This window comes from Indicator indicator, chromosome 1 (genome assembly GCF_027791375.1).
Source record: "Indicator indicator isolate 239-I01 chromosome 1, UM_Iind_1.1, whole genome shotgun sequence".
Taxonomy (NCBI): Eukaryota; Metazoa; Chordata; class Aves; order Piciformes; family Indicatoridae; genus Indicator; species Indicator indicator.
Genome location: NC_072010.1, coordinates 52510434 through 52530212, shown reverse-complemented (window position 1 = coordinate 52530212; position 19779 = coordinate 52510434).

The following is a 19779-nucleotide window of genomic DNA, read 5'->3' as shown; positions in this document are numbered from 1 at the left end:
TGGGTTAGGCTGCATAGCTCACAGTCATATTGCATACAACAGGAGAAGTATGCATGGAGTCCTTGCTCCTACAGCTTTCTTTTTCCTCAGTAAATGACTTTTGGAAAAAAATACTAGGCACTGAGCTGCATGATGGGTGTTCCAAACTCATATGCTGACTCTGTTACTCTGCTTCTTTCTGTGTGTTCTAGAGGATTCCTTGGACTGGCTATGGCTCAGGCCTTTACCACCTTTGGAGCTTGTGTCAAACTTCTGCTAGTTTGGTTAAGGGGTCGAGTACATAACATCACAAGTGTCAAAAATAAATACTCATGCAAGATTAATATGTCATTTTTTTAACAGCTTTATTATGCACTCAAGTGGTGCCACATTTTATATTAAATTTCTTATTTATAGGCAAAGATATGAAATCAGAAAAGGGAGGTATATCATTTTAAACACATCTGTGGCAGTAAAGCTATAATTTTTTACCAGGTTACTAAGTATTGTCCTGAATATAAGAAAGACATTTTTAAGTAAAGCATATCATAGTAAAACCAGCAGTAATGTACAAGAACAATGCACAAGGAAGGAAAGGAACAAACAGCGGTTTTCTCAGGATGACTAGTATGACAGGCCACTGTGCAAGCAGATAGGAAAAGCATGCAAAAGACAACGTCATCAGTATCTGTTGGAGCTGCTAAAAAGATGTCTTGAAGTGGTATAACATGACTGCTGAGCTTTAACTATCTACTTGTACTGACTAAACAAAGCAAAAAGCCAAAGAAACCATTTCTTCCCCATGACTAACCTTCAAACTTCTTGACCAGTCTGTTTAAAACAAGATTACTAGCTTGAGTGTGTCAGAAACTTGGCTTTGCAAAAGAGGCTTTGTACAAGTCTGTGGTTAAATAAAAGACTTATTCTTAGACAATAGGCTCAAAGACATATTTTTATGTTCTGACATTATTAAAACTAGCTTTAACTGATAAACTTACATCATCATGATTTCTGGCCCTTTTTTCATTTTTTATTTTTTTCAAAGAATTTGGGTCTGTTTTCTCCTAGGTACCTGTAAAACATTTTGGCTACTCAAGTCACAACTTTTTCCATCAGGCTTTCACACACGGAAAGTTTCATTTTGGAAGACATACGTTACTTCTGTTTCCTCAGGCTGAGAAACAGATTGACTCAACAGAAATCCATTACTCAAGAGTCCTCAGTGTAGAAGTATGTACGTCAAACAAAATGAAAATGTGAACGATCCTGGCCTTGATATACATTTCTTTGCATACTAAAGTTAGGTGTTCTCGACTTCTTTCACACTTGGATGTGTTCCTGTGCGGACTACCCTAAGTGATCCTGCTCTGGAGGGGGGGGGTGGACCTGATGTTCTCTTCAGGTCCCTTCCAACCTCTGATATATTGTGATACTGTGATACTGTGATCCTGACATGATTTGAATGTTTTAGCTTGGGCAAGAGCTGTATAAACAGTGGCAGTTTTATGGCAAATGCTGTTAACCTGCATGTTAAACACCCAGGTCCTGTGATGAATTGAACATCTGATCTAAGAAATATTCGAGATGGATTTATTCACTACCTCATGACATAAAAAGGTACAAATTATTCAGCTGAAGCAAATACTGATTTCTGTAAAACTGATTGCCACATATCAGAAAAAAAATTGTATATCTGTATGATAAACAAAATGTATTATTTATTATTCAGGTTTTGCTGAATAAAAATGGCATATTTTCTCATTAAAGTTTCAAAGAAAAACATTTCTACACATTTCATAAAATATAGTCAGGAATTCTTGCAGGGATTTTTGAAATATAATATGGGAAACTGATAGGTATTTCAAGGAACCATATTTCCAATACTAAATAAGACTTTAAGAAAAGATCATGTTAACGTACATTTGATGTCATCTATAGTCTGGGTCTGATACAGAGGACTTCTTTTCCTGACATTGGTTCCAGCAAAATACATCTCTCCAAGGATTTGTATCTCTAAATACAGGCTTTTGTTTTAAAATACTTGGCAGTGAGATTTTATTGTCAGAAATAGGCATGCAATGACAATGCTATGTTTATTATTTTATTAGGAGATACTATTAATACTGGATGAGCAGTGTAGGTTAGGTGTGTCATTTATGTAAGAATGAGCTTTATTTCTGAATGAGAAGTTCTTGTGTTTTTTCTCCTACCTCTCTGGGTAAGTACTCCATGGATACACTTCAGCATTAGTATTAGTATTTAAATTTTTGAGTAAAGTTAGCCTAAAATTAAATACAAAGCAGAACTGATAATTTCCATTAATATCATCTGACATGGTTCACTGACATGTGCCCACCATCCTTGATTAATAAGCTTGTTGAAGATAAGTATATCTAATATAGCTGCCAAATATCATTTCATATCCAGTAAAAGGAATAGGAATATATAGCATGAATGAAATATTAGAATAAAGATGTCAACAATAACAAAAAATTGTGACTTCTGCTAGTTGCAAGCTAACACTATCCCAAGGTCTGTTACAAGTGAAAAGTTAATTTTCCTATGTGAGTCTTCCCATGATGGTAGAAAAAAATACAGCTGAGCTCACTACATTAAAAATTGTCATATCTACTGGAAAATAATACCTTTAAAGACATACCTTGAAAGCATTTTGAAGCTATGCTCTTTAAAATCCCTTGCAGAGTGAATACTTGACTTCACAACCAGTATGTAGTGAATATGAATGCTTGAGTATGTATAAAAGTTATAAAGGGCTAAATAGTCAAACTCTTTCTTATGTTGCTGAGTACTTTTCTGAAAATCAGTCTCATTAAATGCATGGGGTTTTTTGTTTGTTTGTTAATGCTTCAGGACACTGATAGGAAGCAGAAGTGACATTCATTCTACAGACCTCATACAAGAAAATGCAACATCCCTGAGGGATCCATTTAGACTGCAAAAATGAAGGAAGCCTGGTGGATCATGCATTGAGGTTTTGTTCAGATATGGCAGGGGAGAGGGGGGGATGATGGCAGAACACTGACAGTCATTAACTTTCTAAGAAAGGAGGAGGAAAATTCTTAAAAGAAACATCAGTTACTACTAAGTAATGATAAAGGCTTGAAACTTAAAAATATCTGAAATATTTTAAGACTGAAATAATAAAATTCCATCTAACTCAATATTGTTATTGGTGAGTTCCTTATTTCCTGCTCAAATTACTACACACCCAAAGGAAAAAAATGAGTGTATGTACTGCAGTCATCATCAGCTCCTAAGTCAGACTAATTATTTTTATTATAGTTGAAAGAGACCTAGTTTATGTAGATGCAAAAATTAGTAGTGGTATAGTACCAGGTAACATGTATTTAATTATAGTTGACAACACTATATTGGTTTTAGCAAGCACTATATATTTATGTGACAGGTTTTAGCTCAGTCTGATATCTCTTTGATTATAGCATTATACTGAGCAAGAGAAATATGGTTTATAAATTTCAAAGGGTTTTATTATTATTAGTTATTTTAATTATTATTTTAACAAAATCTTAGCTTTTTTGGAGATGGTAAGTGGAAGTGCTCTACCTTTCCCCTCTAAGTTGGGATGATGAGAAATAGTGAAAACGTCTTCAATCATAAGCAGTTTTATAATAAATATTTATTAAGTGACATAACCTATTACATAGAGAAAACCTGAAAAAATTCCTGTGCCAGACAGGTTATGTTAGATAAGCTTGAAAGTATATTTCTCCCTTAAATATGTTTCCTGTATTTTTCTTAGTCGAACTCTAGTTTTTTTTCATATTCTAACAACTTTTATTTTCTTCATAGTCACTTCTAAGTCCCTAGAAAAGTATTTTTCTCTCAACCCTTTCTGAGGCCTGGCTATAAATCACCTCCCTGGTGCAAGTAGGTTCCCTTGTCATCTACATGAACTAAAGAAAAAAGGGTGGGTTTTCCAATCTTTTATTTCAGCAGCACTCAAATACAAGACACAATTTTCACAAGCGCCAAAGAAGTAGTGCACTGTGTCAACAGGCGTTTTTTAAAGTTTAAAATCTCAGCAGGTGCTAGAATACTGCTTTGTAGAGTGACTTTAATATAGAGAAAATAATTGTGGTTCCAACACGTGACTTAGGATGATTTTTGACAGCTCATTGCCTCCGTATTCTGAGTCATTTCCCTTGCTTCTCCCTACCATCAGCATGAGAAGTACTCACTATGCTGAAAGTGCCACATAAGATTCAGTTACAGTATGTAATGAGTTCCCTTTGAAACAGAATGAGGCAGTGATCCCTCCCATACCTACCTTTCTCCCTTTTGGCAAACCTACAAAACTGTGCAAAAAGCTGCTTTTTCTTATAGAAAAAATTTGTAAAAATATGTTTAGTTGCAGTGATTTCTTGTGTTAGCAAAAACAGCTGATAGCTTTCCCTTGAGGCACAATTTATTTTTTCCCCAGATCATGATTTATTACCTCATCTGTTGAACTATGTCCAGGGGCTTCTCTTATCATTTTCTTGCATTATTCATGCATGAGCCTAAGCTGAATGTAATGTTTATACACTATATAAAGAGCATGTATCTCGGTCTGCCAAAGCTGAAGCACAGAACACAATATGAAGCAAGGATTAATGATGAAGGACAAAGAACATGCTGAAACAGGAAATTAATTATTATGGATTTTTTTTTTTTTTTGGTGAAAAATCTGTCGGGGTGCTTGTTTATGAGTACAAATATTTCTACTGGAAACACTAGAGCAATTTCTGAAGAGAAGGGTATGCAAGAGCAAGAATTTGCCTAAATGTTATCTTTGTCAGAATTTTGGAGTCTGAGTTACGACAATTAACTGGGCTACCTCTTTTTCAACACTGTCTAACCCTTAATGCATTTGAAATTATATCTTTCTGCTGAGGCTGAAAGTTCCTTAAACATTTAATGCTAAGCTTCTTAACATGCTCAAAAGTATCTAGCTTGGAAGGATGGAGGAAAAGTGTAACTCCTCTGTGTTCTCAGAGAGGCTCAGTTATGCTTAGAGTCAGACTAACAAAATTCAGATAAAATGAGATCATCACTAGTGTCAAATCCTGACTCTCCTTAGTCCACATTTTAACAAGTAGGATTGAGGAATTTTCCTTGTAGAATGGATTACTTTTTCTTTCTTTTGGGCCAGTCCTAAGTCAGCATCTGACAGTAGAGGAGTACCACGACTCTTTCCAGGATCAAAATGCATAATTACTTAGTAAGGCCTCTGTAAAAATGCAAATTTGAAAACTGAGTTTTGAAGAACTTCTGTTTGAATCTCCTCTCCTGTGCACTAGTGAATCTAGAGATAGTCATAGTTTGTTTTTCTTTTAAAAAAATCATTAAAAATTACTTTTAACAGTTTTGTAATTCAGGTTGAATGCAGGTACAAATAATTAGCTTGAACAAAAACTTAAATCCCACTTGTAAAGTACTATAAAATTGCTCAAAAGTTTCTATGCGAACTTATCAAGTTAACTGTGATGCATTATCAATAGACCAGACTTTTAAAACAATAGTTAAGAATCTTTTTCTTAGTTAGACGTACAAAAGCATTTATGCTTCTTGCAGATATTATGATGACAGCTCTGCACTATAACACAAAATTCTCTGTTTTGAAAATATAAGTGGACTAGAATTGATGCTTCTAGAGACAAATGTCTTATTATAGAATTAGATGTTTCTTCTATAGCTGAAAGACTAGACTAACAAAGAAATATTATGGTTTTGATTTGTGGCTGAACAGATTTATCTTGACACAAATTGCAATGGACTTCTGAGGGTTGTTGGTAAAGATCACAGTTTATACTGGTTTTATGTAATTTGTCCTTTTTTTATTAACTTGAAAAATACATGAATGAAGAACATTGGTACAGTAAAGTGAGTAGTTTAATAACATACACTTCTCTTTTAAAATTTAATTCTACCAACTTAAATTAGATTTTATTTCCTGCACATCAATTGAGGAAAAAAAAAGGCTATTTGTAGAAAAATAGGAATTAGTGAGAGGATATGAAAGGACATTGTGGAAGCATTTGAGTTACTTATTCCCATGACTGATGAAACACTATGATGTGATATTTTGTTTTGTTTTACTGTGCCATTGTGAAAGGAAAGTTCGATAGTAAGTAAGGAACTAAGAATAGTTTGGAGAACCTGCCTAAATAAAACTCTTAGTTCTGTTCAATGTCTAGGACTTACTGAAAACAAATGAACAAAAAAATAAAACCAGAACAGTGGAAACTAAGAAACTCTTTCAGGTGATGTGCAATTAAGTGCATCACAGAGGGGGTCTCTTTTCCAGGAGTAACAGTTATGAATCAAATCCTTAGATGAAAATACAGGTTTACAGAAGGCAGGAAATCCAAAATATGTTTCAGAAACACAGAAATATGCTGCAAGAAATAGTGCCTTCCCCTAGCAATATCTATTATTCTCAAGATGCATGAGACAATGCATAACATATTCACAACATTGCTTATTTACTGATTTCCAGTATGTAAGGATGATGTGAATTATGACTAATACCTTCTATCAAAGCTTATTGATCTGCCCTTTGTGCATATTTTCTTTTTTTTAACAAATACTAATTTTAAGTATTTTTCCAAATCCTGAAGTCTAAGTCCCTAAAGGAGACATTTTGACTCTCCCATAGATTACAATGCTAGATTTTAGTGTCCCTTGCCTTTATTCATAAGGCAATGAGACAATGTTGTTATGTTTGCTGTTTGAGGACAGAACAAAAAACTAAATACTAGCACAGTGGATTGTATGTATGGTCTGGTCAAATTTCTTTGGGGCAATTGTAATTTGTTTTTAACATTCAGAATTTTCTGCAGGATTAATTATATTTCCATCAGAAAAAAAAAAATCTACAGTAGTGCATTTGGAATTTACTCCCCCTCCTCCAGCTCATAGTATTGTATGGGTTTGATGGGTGGACCACTAGATGGATAAAGAACTGGCATGATGGCCGCACTCAAAGAGTGGCTGTCAATGGCTCCATGTCCCCTCAGGGCTCAGTCCTGGGACCAGTCTTGTTCAACATCTTTGTTGGTGACATGGGCAGTGGCGTTGAGTGCACCCTCAGCAAGTTTGTTGATGACACCAAGCTGTGTGGTGCAGCAGACATGCTGGAGGAAAGGGATGCCATCCAGAGGGGACCTGGACAGGCTGGAGAGGTGGGCACAAGCCAACCTCATGAGGTTCAACAAGACCAAGTGCAAGGTCCTGCATCTAGGTCGAGGCAATCCCAAGCACAAATCCAGGCTGGGCAGTGACTGGCTGGAAAGCAGCCCTGAGGAAAAGAACTTGGGGGTGTTGGTGGACGAGAAGCTCAACATGAGCTGTCAATGAGCACTTGCAGCCCAGAAAGCCAACAAGAGCCTGGGCTGCATCAAGAGAAGCATAGCCAGCAGGTCAAGGGAGGTGATTCTCCCCCTCTACTTAGCTCTGGTGAGACCCCACCTGGAGTACTGCATCCAGTTCTGGAGCCTCTATTACAAGAGGGATATGGACATGCTGGAAGGTGTCCAGAGAAGGGCCACCAGGATGATCAGAGGGCTGAAGCACCTCTCCTATGAGGAGAGACTGAAAGAGTTGGGGCTGTTCAGTCTGGAGAAAAGAAGGCTCTGAGGTGACCTTATTGTGGCCTCTCAATACCTGAAGGGGGCCTACAAGAGAGCTGGGGAGGGACTTTTTAGGATATCAGGTAGCGATAAGACCGGGGGGAATGGAATAAAGCTGGAAGTGGGGAGCTTCAGGCTGGACGTGAGGAAGAAGTTCTTCACCATGAGAGTGGTGAGAGCCTGGAATGGGTTGTCCAGGGAGGTGGTTGAGGCCCCAACCCTGGAGGTGTTTAAGGCCAGGCTGGATGAGGCTGTGGCCAGCCTGATGTAGTGTGAGGTGTCCCTGCCCATGGCAGGGGGGTTGGAACTAGATGATCTTTGTGGTCCCTTCCAACCCTGACTGATTCTATGATTCTATTAATGAAACACAGAGAGGAGTTAAAGCCAAGATGTGCTGAATAGCATACTAAAGCTATTAAGTTTACCAGAGTCTTTAAATATCTTAATGTGGTGAAACTTTTCAATAGTATCCCTCCATCCTGATTTGTGATGCTGAAAGTCACAAGTAACCCTTTCCATCTTTCTGAAATGATACTCTTGTATCTTATGGTGCAAATAGCTTAGTGTATTTTGTGAAGGTCAGTGGAAAAAACTACTGCCACAGTGTTAGTTTGGATTTCTTTCTGAAATGCCTTTTGGCAGCAGTGGTTGCTGAGAGGGATTCATGCCCATCTGTATTCATTTCAGTGGCTAATACTGATTTGACAGTTCTTGACCTTTGGGTAATATGTGGTTCATCATCATCATTTTCTTACTTTTCTTAGTCAATTTCTACTTTTTTTATTTTTCTTTTTTTATTTTTTTGTCAATGTAGCCTTCTGTCACATATCTTGTTTCAATGGAAACAGAATATTGTTTTAAGTGTGGCAACTATCTTCTCATGTATTTTACATGTATTCTGTTTGAAAACCTTCTAGCTTGTCAACAAGATAAAGTTGAAAATTGTTTTAACGAGATTTTGTGAAAAATGGTGATAAGACAAAATTAAAACTTTGTAGGTTGACGTTAGTTTTCAAAATCTTTGCACATTAAAAAAACCACCCAAAGAAAGACTGAGAATAGAAGATATATTTAAATTTTTTTTGACACACACAAAAAAATTAGTTCAATTTAAAATTCTAGTTTGAAAAAATTAAAAGGAAATGTTCTTTCTCAAATTGAGCATAGACACTCAACTCTTACAGAAATGCATATTACAAGAAAATTTGCATACCCTTCTGACAGTGCTAAACTCACACAGTATGGCAGAGGCCTGAGTTCAGGGGAGCTGATAGGTTCATCTCACCATCTTCTAAGTCACCTACCTTCCAGTGACACACTCTCAGTCAAGTTCAAATGAAATCAGACAATGTAGGGGCTGAAACTTGTAATTTCTGTAACATATAACCTTTGATCAGTGTTGGTCACTGCCTTATTGAATAGATCACTATTAGCTACAGAGCTTGAAAGCTAAAGAGCACAGGTATCCAGATCACTTGCTGTCTGTAATACCTAACCTTGGCGTCCAAATTATAGAATGGTTTGTCTTTACAGGTTATCTAGTCCAACCTCCCAACCATGGGCAGTAACCTCTTTCATTAGATCCAATTGCTCAAAGTCCTGCCCAACATGACTTTGAACATTTCCACTCATGGGGCATCAAACAACTTCTCTGGGAAACCTATTCCAACATCCCACCACTCCGACCATAAGCAATTTTTTCCTTATGTGAAGTCTAAACCTTCCACAATCAGTTCAAAAACATTTTCCCTTGTCCTTTTTTTAACTTCTACTTTTTAAAACTTTACCTTTTTTACTATTGTCCTGCCAAAAAAATGTTCTCATCTGTCCTATAAGCCCCATCTAAGTAGTGAAAGGCTGCAAGAAAATCTCCCAGAGTCTTCTCTTCCCCAGGAAGAAAACCCAACTCTCTCAGTCTCATAGACAGGTCTAATAGAAGAAGAATTTCACATCTCTGGTCTTTTTTTGTGGCCTTTCTTTGGATCCACTCTGACAGGTCCATGTAATTTCTGTGCTGGGGGCTCCAGAGCTGAGTGTAGTAGTCCAGGTGAAGTCTCATGAGAGTGGAGTAGAGGGCCAGGATCATCTCCCTCAACCTGCTAGACATACTTCTTTTGATGCAGCCCAGAATATTGTTTGCTTTCTGGGCTGAAACAACACACTGTCAGCTCATGTTCAATTTTGTATCCACCACTATCTCTAAGTTCTACTCCACAAAGCTGCTCTCCCCTCAGTTTGTGCCTGTCTGTTTTGACGCTAGGGTTGCCCCAGTCCAGGTGCAGAACTTTTAACTTGGGCAGTTTCAACAGAACTTCATGAGGTTGATGTGGGGCTATTTCTCAAAGGTTATTCTGCAATCCACTCATTGCCTCTAGCAAATCAGCTGCACCACTCAGCTTGGTATCATCTGCAAACTTGTGTTCGATACCACTGTCTAAGATATCAAGGTAAAGACCCCTGAGGGAGGCCACTTGATAGTGAAGTGTGTTTTGGAAGTCTCCAGAGAAGGAGACTCCAGAATCAATCTGGGCAGCCTCTTCCAGTGCTCTGTCACCCTCACTGTAATTAAGCTTCCCCTCACGTTGAGGTGAAACCTTCTATGCTCACATTTGTATCCATTGTTCCTTTTCTTATTATAGTGTATCACCAAAAAGAGATTGGCCCCCTCCACTTGGGTAAATGGCAAGTGAGTTCAAGTGTGGGTGTGATCATTATGCTCTAAAAATAATTAAATATAAAAAAATGTTCATTTGAGGTCCCTACACTATAACATTTGAGCTAAAAAACATGAATCACCTCTTGTGATTACAACAGTAATATAAACACAGTAAGTTTTAGTCAAGTGTAATATTAAGTGAATGTCTTAAGATAGGGATTCTATTTTCCATACCGTGCTAGGTATTTATGACCAACATATATGCTACACTGATTTACAGTTTACTTAGATATCATGTGCTTCAGAAAAAGATGGGTCAGATTCCTTAAAAATATTATATACATTGGATGGATGAAAGACAAGAACTGCTTATAATGGCAGGTGATAGTAGAAATCTTTCAGCTCATCGTCACTGATTCATCTGCACTGTAAGATATAACAAATAGTCCCATTAATGTTTTGGATTCCTTTATATGAACTTAAATGGATGTTGGATTTTGCATGTGGTAGTTTGCAACTGTCATTTACTGTGAGTGAACATGTAAATCACCTGGTGATTGTGATGATTACATTAAGAACTGAGAAGTGTCTGAACAAAGAGAAGATCATCTCTGCCCACAAAAAAAAAAAAAAAAAAAAACACCAAACTAACAAACTACCCAGGGGGTGTGGTGGACAGTGGCCAGCAAAGAGGGGTGGAGGCCTCTCAGCACCAACCCCTGCAAAAACATGGGAAGAGTTCCCCCCTGGAAGTCCACATATGTATTGTTAATATGAGCCAGGTGGAGCTACGATGAATGGACAATAAGAAAACCCCTGAGTTACCCCTGCTTAAGAAGAGAGAAAAACATCACTAGAAACACTACAAGATGGAGCAATGACACCCAGGACATCACAAGCTGAAGGAACATCAGCTAGAGTGACAGTCTGTTCAGACATCTCTACCCTGCTCCCTGCAGAAAAAAGAATCCTGGGGTGGTAATTATCTTTCCATCTCTTCTGTTCTCTCTCTTTCTCCATTCTGTCTCCCTCTCTCCCCTTTTTATTTTTTCTTTCTTTCTTTCTTTCTTTCTTTCTTTCTTTCTTTCTTTCTTTCTTTCTTTCTTTCTTTCTTTCTTTCTTTCTTTCTTTCTTTCTTTCTTTCTTTCTTTCTTTTTCTTTCTTTCTTTCTTTCTTTCTTTCTTTCTTTCTTTCTTTCTTTCTTTCTTTCTTTCTTTCTTTCTTTCTTTCTTTCTTTCTTTCTTTCTCTTTCTTTCTTTCTTTCTTTCTTTCTTTCTTTCTTTCTTTCTTTCTTTCTTTCTTTCTTTCTTTCTTTCTTTCTTTCTTTCTTTCTTTCTTTCTCTGTTTTGTCTGGAAAAAATAAATAGTCTCACTTTGATATATTATCTTGTTTGTGTCTTAATTTCACTCACAGGAATGTTAAAAAGAACTGCGTCTCCTTCCCAACTTTTGGATCAAGAAAACCACTATGCCCTTCCTGAATACCTTTGAAAGAGCTCTTCTCTACTTTTTATAGTTGTGGTCACCGTTTTGTCAACTGTGTTTTTCTACAGTTAAATAAAATACCAACTCAGTTTATATATTGATGATTTTTCTTAAAATTGAAATTAAGCTTTCACAATCATTAATTGTATAACCTACTTAATACAGTATGAATAATCAAGCATAGTAGAAAAATACCTTGAATTGAGCAGTCTGAACATGTTTTCTGCTGCACTGAACAAGTTTCAGAACCATAATCTAAATCCCAGATGGATATTTGAATGGTAAAGTTTTACATTTATAATTTGACAGTTACATTTAGTGATGCTCCTTCCTGATGGTTAGAAATCTGCTGCTGATCACTAAAAGTCCCCAAAAGATGTTATACGTGTTATACTTCTATTAGTGGAATTATAGGACTTCATGACCCATACCCTCTCTACAAAGTCAGTTTTTAAAGTATTACTAAGTATAATGCACATCTTCAGAAAGCAGTAGAGAACTATTAGGATTTTTAATACCATTAAAAATTATCTATTTTGGATTTTACAGGATCCCAGGTTGTTAGTGGCTGGAAGGGACCTCCAAAGATTATTGAGTACAACTTCCCTGCCAGGCAGGACCATAGAATCTAGCACAGGTCACACAGGAACACATTCAGATGGACCTTGAAAGTGTCCAGAGGACACTCCACACACCCTCTGGGGAACATTTTCCAGTGCTCTGTGCCCCTCACAGTGAAGACGTTCCCCCTTATGCTGAGGAGGAACCCCCTGTGCTGTAGTTTATATCCATTAGCCCTCTTCCTATCACAGGTTGCAAGTGAGAAGAGCCTGTCCCCTCCCTCTTGACACCCAGCCTTCAGATATTTATAAACATTTATTAAATGCCCTCTCAGTCTTCACTTCTCCAGACTGGAAAGCCCCAGGTCTCTCAGCCTCTCCTCATAAGGCAGTGCTCCAGTCCCTCAATCATCCTGGTAGCTCTCCATTGGACTCTCCAGTAGATCCCTGTCCCTCCTGAAGTGGGGAACCCAAAACTGGATGCAATGTTGTAGGTGTGGCCTCACCAGGGCAGAGTAGAAGGGGAGGAGAATGTCCCTTGATCTGCTGGACACACTCCTCTTAATGCACCCCAGAATATCATTGGCCCTCTTGGCCACAAGGGCACATTTTTGATCCATGGATAACTTGTCCACCAGGAGTCCCAGGTCCTTCTCTACAGGGCTGCTCTCCAGCAGATCACCTCCTAACCTGTACTGATGCAGTTTATTATTCATTCCCAGGTGTAGGACTCTGCACTTGTTGAACCTCATTAGGTTTCTCTCTGCCCTGCTCTCCAGTCTGTCCAAATCTCACTGAATGGCTGCACAGCCTTCAGGTGTATCAGCCAAGCCTCCCAGTTTGGTATCATCAGCAAACTTGCTGAGCAGACATTCTGTCCCCTTATCCATGTCACTGATGAAGGTGTTGAACAGGACCAGACCCAGCACTGATCCCTGGGGGACTCCACTAGTTACAGCTCCAGCTGAACTTGGTGTCGTTGACCACCTGTGGTGGGTTGAAATTTTCCTCCCACATTAACCACACCAGACTAGTTCAGTTTCGAAGCAAATGAAGCTGTATTTACGAGCAAAAACTACAGTCTACAATGGAATGCAATGAATATATACAAATTATACAGTATTTACAATATTTACAGATATGTACAAGTAACAAAACACAAAACCCTCCTGGCCAAAGCCAGGAAAGCTGTTTCTCTCTGCCTCCCCCTTCTCTGCCTTTCCCAGACCCCCCTGGCCAAAGGAAAGAGAGAGAAGAAGCAAATATTTATGATAGATTTAGCGTTCAAGGTCAGTATGCAGATTGTTATCTCCTTCAGCGAAGAAAAGCGAGAAAGGAGATGCGGAAGCACCCTGCTAGACTGCCCAGCAGAAACAGACCAGACAGGCTGAACTTTGTTTTGAGTATTAAACCTTAAAGGGTGCTATCTCACCAATGGAATCATTTAAAATAATCATTTTTCTTTTTTTACACCCAATAGTGATTTATTTACATTCTTATTACTTTCTGCTCAAGAGCTGTGAAAATTTTAAAGGCATAGCCCTAAAACCATCATACCACCACTCTTTGCGCTCTATTGTGTAACCAGTTCCTAATCCATCTCATTTTCTGTTCTCCTATCCCACACTTCCTGAGCTTGCTCACAAGGATATCATAGTAGACAGTGTCAAAAGCCTCACTAAAGTCAAGGTAGACTATATCCACTGGTCTCCCTGCATCTACCCATTCAGCTATGACATCACAGAAGACTATCAGATTAGTCAAGCATGATTTCCCCTTGATAAGTCCATGCTAACTACTCCTAATCATCTTTTTTTCCAAGTGCCTAGTGATGACCTCCAGAATGAGCTGCTCCATCATTTTTCCAGGGATGGAGGTGAGGCTCCCTGGTCTGCTGTTTCCTGGAACCTCTTTCTTGCCCTTTTTGAAGACTGGAGTGACATTAGCTTTCCTCCAGTCCTCAGGAACCTCTCCTGTCTGTCAGGATTTTGCAAAAATGATAGAGTGGTGGAGCGACAACATCAGGCAGCTCTCTCAACACTCTTGGGTGCATCTCATCAGGCCCCATGGACTTGTGAATATTCAATTTATGTAACTGATCCCTAACCCAGTCTTCACTGACTAGTGGAAAGTCCTTCATCCCCCAGTCTTCTTCTCCTTCATCCAGGGTCTGGAATTCCCAGGGGAGTTCAGTCTTAGGAGTAAAGACTGAAGCAAAGAAGGCATTCAGCAACTCTGCCTTCTCTGCATCCTCAGTTATCAATGTTGACTCCTCATTCAACAGTGGGCCCACGCCTTCCCTATTCTTCCTTTTTCTACTGATATATTTGAAGAAGCCTTTCTTGTTCTCTTTTACTTCCTTTGCCAGTTTTAGTTCCAAGAGCACTTTGGCTTTCCTTGTTGCCTTTCCACATGCCCTAGCAACTACTCTATAATTCTCCCATGTGACAAGTCCCTTCTTCCATGAACTGAAGTATCTTTCTTCCATGACGTTTCCTTCAGAAGGTCCTTGCTCATCCATGCAGGTCTCCTGGCACATCTACCACATTTTTTACTCAAGGGAACACATCTATCTTGGGCTTGGAGGAAGTGACATTTTAAAATTGTCCAACTTTCTTGGGCTCCTATACCTTCTAGAGTCTTAGTCCATGTGATTTCTGCAAGTATATCTCTGAGGAGTACAGAATTAGCCCTGTGGAAGTCCAGGGTTGTAGTCCTACTTACTGCCCCCTTATACCATGCTGAGGTAGTTTTAAGCTATGCCATTAAAATTTTTCACAGATCTTGTACAGAAAGTGGTAAAATGTAAATAAATCACTATTGGGTGTAAAAAGGAAAATAATGATAGTTCTAAACAATCCTGTTAGAGAGATAAGAGACTTAAACTAGTTGTAGAGGACAATCTTACTCTCTTTTCGCTTCTCTCTGGGAGAGATTAACTTGCTTCTGCTTGACTTTGGCTGCATCGTTTTGGCTAAGTCTAATAAAGTATCTCTCTGCTCCTTTCTCTTGTCCCTTTTGTGTACAAAGGGGTAAGGGAGGGCAGGTAGGGAGAAACTATTAACTTCCCCTGATCCTTGGCTGGGGGGGGTCCTTGTGCTGTTTATTAATTGTAAATACCTGTAAATATTGTAAATACTCTGTATTTTGTACATATTCATTGCATTTCTTTGTAGATTGTAGTTTTGCTTGTAAATAAGATTTTGTTTGCTTCCAACTGAGCTGGTCTGGCAAAATTTAATGTTGGGGGGAATTTTTTCAACCCACCACACCTGTATAATACTAAACTCCACCATGTCATGATCACTGTCACCAAGGCTGTCCCCAACCTTGATGTCCCAAACTAGTCCTTTATTAGTTAATACAAGGTTCTGCAGTGTGCCTCTCCTTGTTGGCTCCTCCACTACCTGCATCAAGAAGTTATCATCGACACACTGCAAGAGCCTTTTGGACTGGATGTGCCTAGCTGTGTGAGTTTGCCAGCAAATGTCAGGGTGATTGAAGTCACCCATGAGTACCAAGGAGCGCATAATAGAGGCTATCTCCAGTTGACTACAGAAGGCCTCATCCACATCTTCTACTTCATTTGGTGGTCTATAGTAGATCCCCACAACAGTTTCACCTACCTTTCCACATCCCTTAATTCTTCCCCACAAGCTTTCCACCTGTTCTACTTCCCCCCCTGGATGGAACTTGACATATTCCAGTTGCTCTCACATGTAGAGATCAACACCACCACCTTGCCTTGTTGGTCTGTCTTTCCTGAACAGTACCTAGCCATCCATGACAACACTCCAGTCATAGGAGCTATCCCACTATGTTTCAGTGATTCCAATTACATCACAGTCATGCAGTCTAATGCAGACCTCCAACTCCTCCTGCTTATTCCCCATGCTTCATGCATTGGTATATAAGCATTTCAGAGAGGGAGTCAATCCATTAGTTTTCACTCCTGCTGTAGGACTACTCCTGGCCACCTTTATGGTCACCAACCTACCAATGAGCCCTGAATGTGCTGGTGTTTCCTTGTTGGCTCTTGCATCTTCCCCAACACATGGCTCATTATCCCCTACCTCCCCTGAAGTAGCAGTGGAGCTGGCACACCACCTCACAAGCATCCCAGGCTTGTTCCCAGCAAGCATGTCTTTTCCCCGTCTAAATCTTCTTTAAAGCTTGATTAATGAGCCGAGCCAACCCCTGCAAATATAAACCTTCTCCCCCTTTGAGAGAGATGCACCCCATCTTCCACCAGCAGATCTGGCATTGTGTGAGGTGACCCATGGTCAAAAAACCCAAAGTCCTGTTAGAGGCACCAGGCTTGAAGCCAAAAATTGATCTGGTGAGTCCTCCTCAGTCTTTGTGGGTTGGTTCCTGCAGTTGGGAAGATAGAACACTACCTATGCTCCCACTCTCTTGAACAGTTGACCCGAGGCCCTGAAGTCTCTTTTGATAGTCCTCAGTTTCCTTTTTTCAAGGTCATCATTACCTATCTGGAAGGTTAGTAATGAGTAATAATCTGTAGGCTGTACCAGGGTAGGAAGCCTTCTTACCTCATGCAGACTCCCCTTTGAAGTGGTCAGGTCTGCATATTGGGCCTTCTGTTCACATCAGAAGGGAGTCACCTGTAACAATGACTCTTCTCTTTTTTTTTTTATAGAAGATGTTTGTATGCTAGGCCTTGGCTATATTTCCAAGACAGGTGGTTCATTTTTCTCATTGTCTGGCTGCACTTGCAGGACATCATACCTGTTCTGCAAGGGCACCTGGGGGGCTGGGGAAGTAACTGAAGCAACACTCCTGCCATGCCGGACAGGAGCGTGTTGCCACTCCCTCCTGTTGAGGGGGAGGGGAAGGTGGGCAAGGCAGGAGTTTGTTTACTGCCTTGTTCATGGACTTGCCTCCACTCCCTCCTTTCCCTCAGGTTATTGCCTTCAGTCTGGTGGGGGAAACGCTAGAGGGGGTATTTGCCCTTTGGTACTATTTAGTAGGTGTTTCTGACTCTTCTTCAGGGCAGTGAGAGCCTGGCTTCACCAGTCAATCTCATCCTCAGCTTCCCTAATGCTCCTAAGCCTATCAACTTCATCTTTCAGTCTGTAAACCTTGCTTTGAAGCTCTGCTGCACGGCTCAGTAGAAATTCCACTTGCTTGCAGTGTGCACAACTCCCTGCTACTGAGGAGAGACTCAGACATTCACTACAGCCAGAAACCTGTTTTTTTCATACATCCCACCTGACTGCTGACTATGTTTTACCCAGGCTACTGCTGAGGCTTCTGCACTCTGTCACCTGACCCAGCACACGCTGCTTGCTGCGATCCAGTGAGAGAGCTCTATTTCTGTGCTGCAATCTTGCAGTTTTTCCTGTTCTGTGTTTAAATTTCCTGCGGTTGCCCCTAGCTACGTCACTCTATTGAGCAGGCACACAAGAGGATAACCCTGCCAGTCCTCGCTGTCTGTTCAGGTCCACCTGCCTTGGGAAAGCCCCAAAAAGAAACCAAAATAAAGCACTGCTCAGAGTTTTCTGGAGCCAGTCCTGGAGTCGCTCTCTTGCCGTATTGCAGTCTCATGGGTTTTTTTTGGTTTTTTTTTTAAGGTCATTCTTAAGACTAAGTATGTACAGATAAAAATACTAAAGACTACCTTTTTATCACTTGTCCATTTAAGAGTTTGGTATATTTGTGGGTATAAAAGTAAGGGCAGTTAAGCTTTTTTTTATAGATTGGTAAAAAGCTTTTGTATTTCTCCTGGTACTACAATTGGGACTTATCTCACCTAATTTAAATGCTGAAAACATCTACACCTTAATTAGACATCCTACATTTCTTTTATTGTCTATGGAGAGAAACAGGCACCCCCACAGCATATATTGTGTCCCAATTTAGACACCTTTCTCAGAATAAGATGAATCTCACTGCAAAACTGTTTCTTTGACAATATGTTTTGTTCAGACTGAGAAATAGGAACTTCTAGATGGCTATATTATAGCTAAATCTCATGAGTAAATTATTGTTTTATCTCACAGGGTTGACAATGCATATCACTGTATGCTAAACTCAATAGATTTTGTCCTAAAAAAAACCCAACTAGTTTTGAAGTTGATGTGGAATGAAAAGTGAACTCATCTGTCTTCTCTCTTGTGGTCCATGGAGCTGTGAGCACAACTACAGGAAATATAAACCTTCCTCTCCCCAACTCTTTCATATTTTGCATCCAGAGAAAAGATGAATGACTAAGTCGATAAAAATGACATCTACTTGTGTCAAAAAAAGATAAACAACAGGAGTAGCAATCAGATTATGAGAAACAGTGTTTATTTGCTTGACAAGGTGTGGTGACGTTTATCTTTTTACAAACAAATAGTTTAGCAGTCATTTCTCAAACATCCTAATTTCACTTACTGTTATAAGCTAGCAGCCACTCTCCTCTTCTGCATAGACATGAAGGTAAAATGTGTGAGGATGATAAGGAATAATTAACTAAGATAAGAAGATTTTTTCATTTTATCAAAAATCCATCACAAACACTGAAGTCTTCAAGAGATACCATACTCAGTGCTTGTTAGACATACAAGATTTCCTTAGCTTACATAAAAACATAAATATGTGTGCCCACACATTCATCCATGAACACACAGGGTGTGCCTCCTCAGTTTGCTGTAATACACAAGAAGACAGAAAAGAGTCGGGTTAAAAAATTAGTTCCATTTGCAACAAACAATATTTGAAATTTACTTTTGTTTCCCACAGAAATGAAAGCAAGAAAGAACTAGCAATTTTTTTTTTTTTAACGGAAAGATAATGAAGTCCCTTCAAGAACAGGCAACAATTAAGAGTTAAAAATACAAAAGCCTGAGGTTTCTCTGGCTAACAAGGCATTTCTATGCTGTTAAACATAACAAGTGAGCTCAAGCAAAAGGCTGCTATTTGCCTACACTGCTTAATTATTGTCTCATTTCCTCACTCTGTTTTGGAAAACAATACTTAACTCTCCTCAGGTTACAGGAACAAGTGTGTAGGAGGCCATTTGCAGCAATTATATTATCCAGTTAGTGACAGCTGGTCTCGATGCATGGATCAATCAATCCTTGGACTCTCTATTTAATAGTCTAACTATAATCCAGGAGACACTGCTGCCACTTCTGTTCTGCCTGATACTGAGAGATCTTGAAATGTATATACTAACTGAACGGTTTGACCTTCAAACTATGGCTTTTATAGGAACTTCTATGCCATTCTACTTAAATAAGTTAACTTGATCTGAAATTAGACAAGAATCTACTTCTTCACTTAGTGATTAATGCAGATTTAAGGCCTCTTCCACATCCCTGCTGAAAGTAGTCATCCATTAACATTTTTTTTTTTTGGAATTGGTCTGTCCCCATCTTCCTCTCACTAGAGAATTCATTTGATGAAGATAATAATCTTCAATAAAATTTTATATAAAAATATA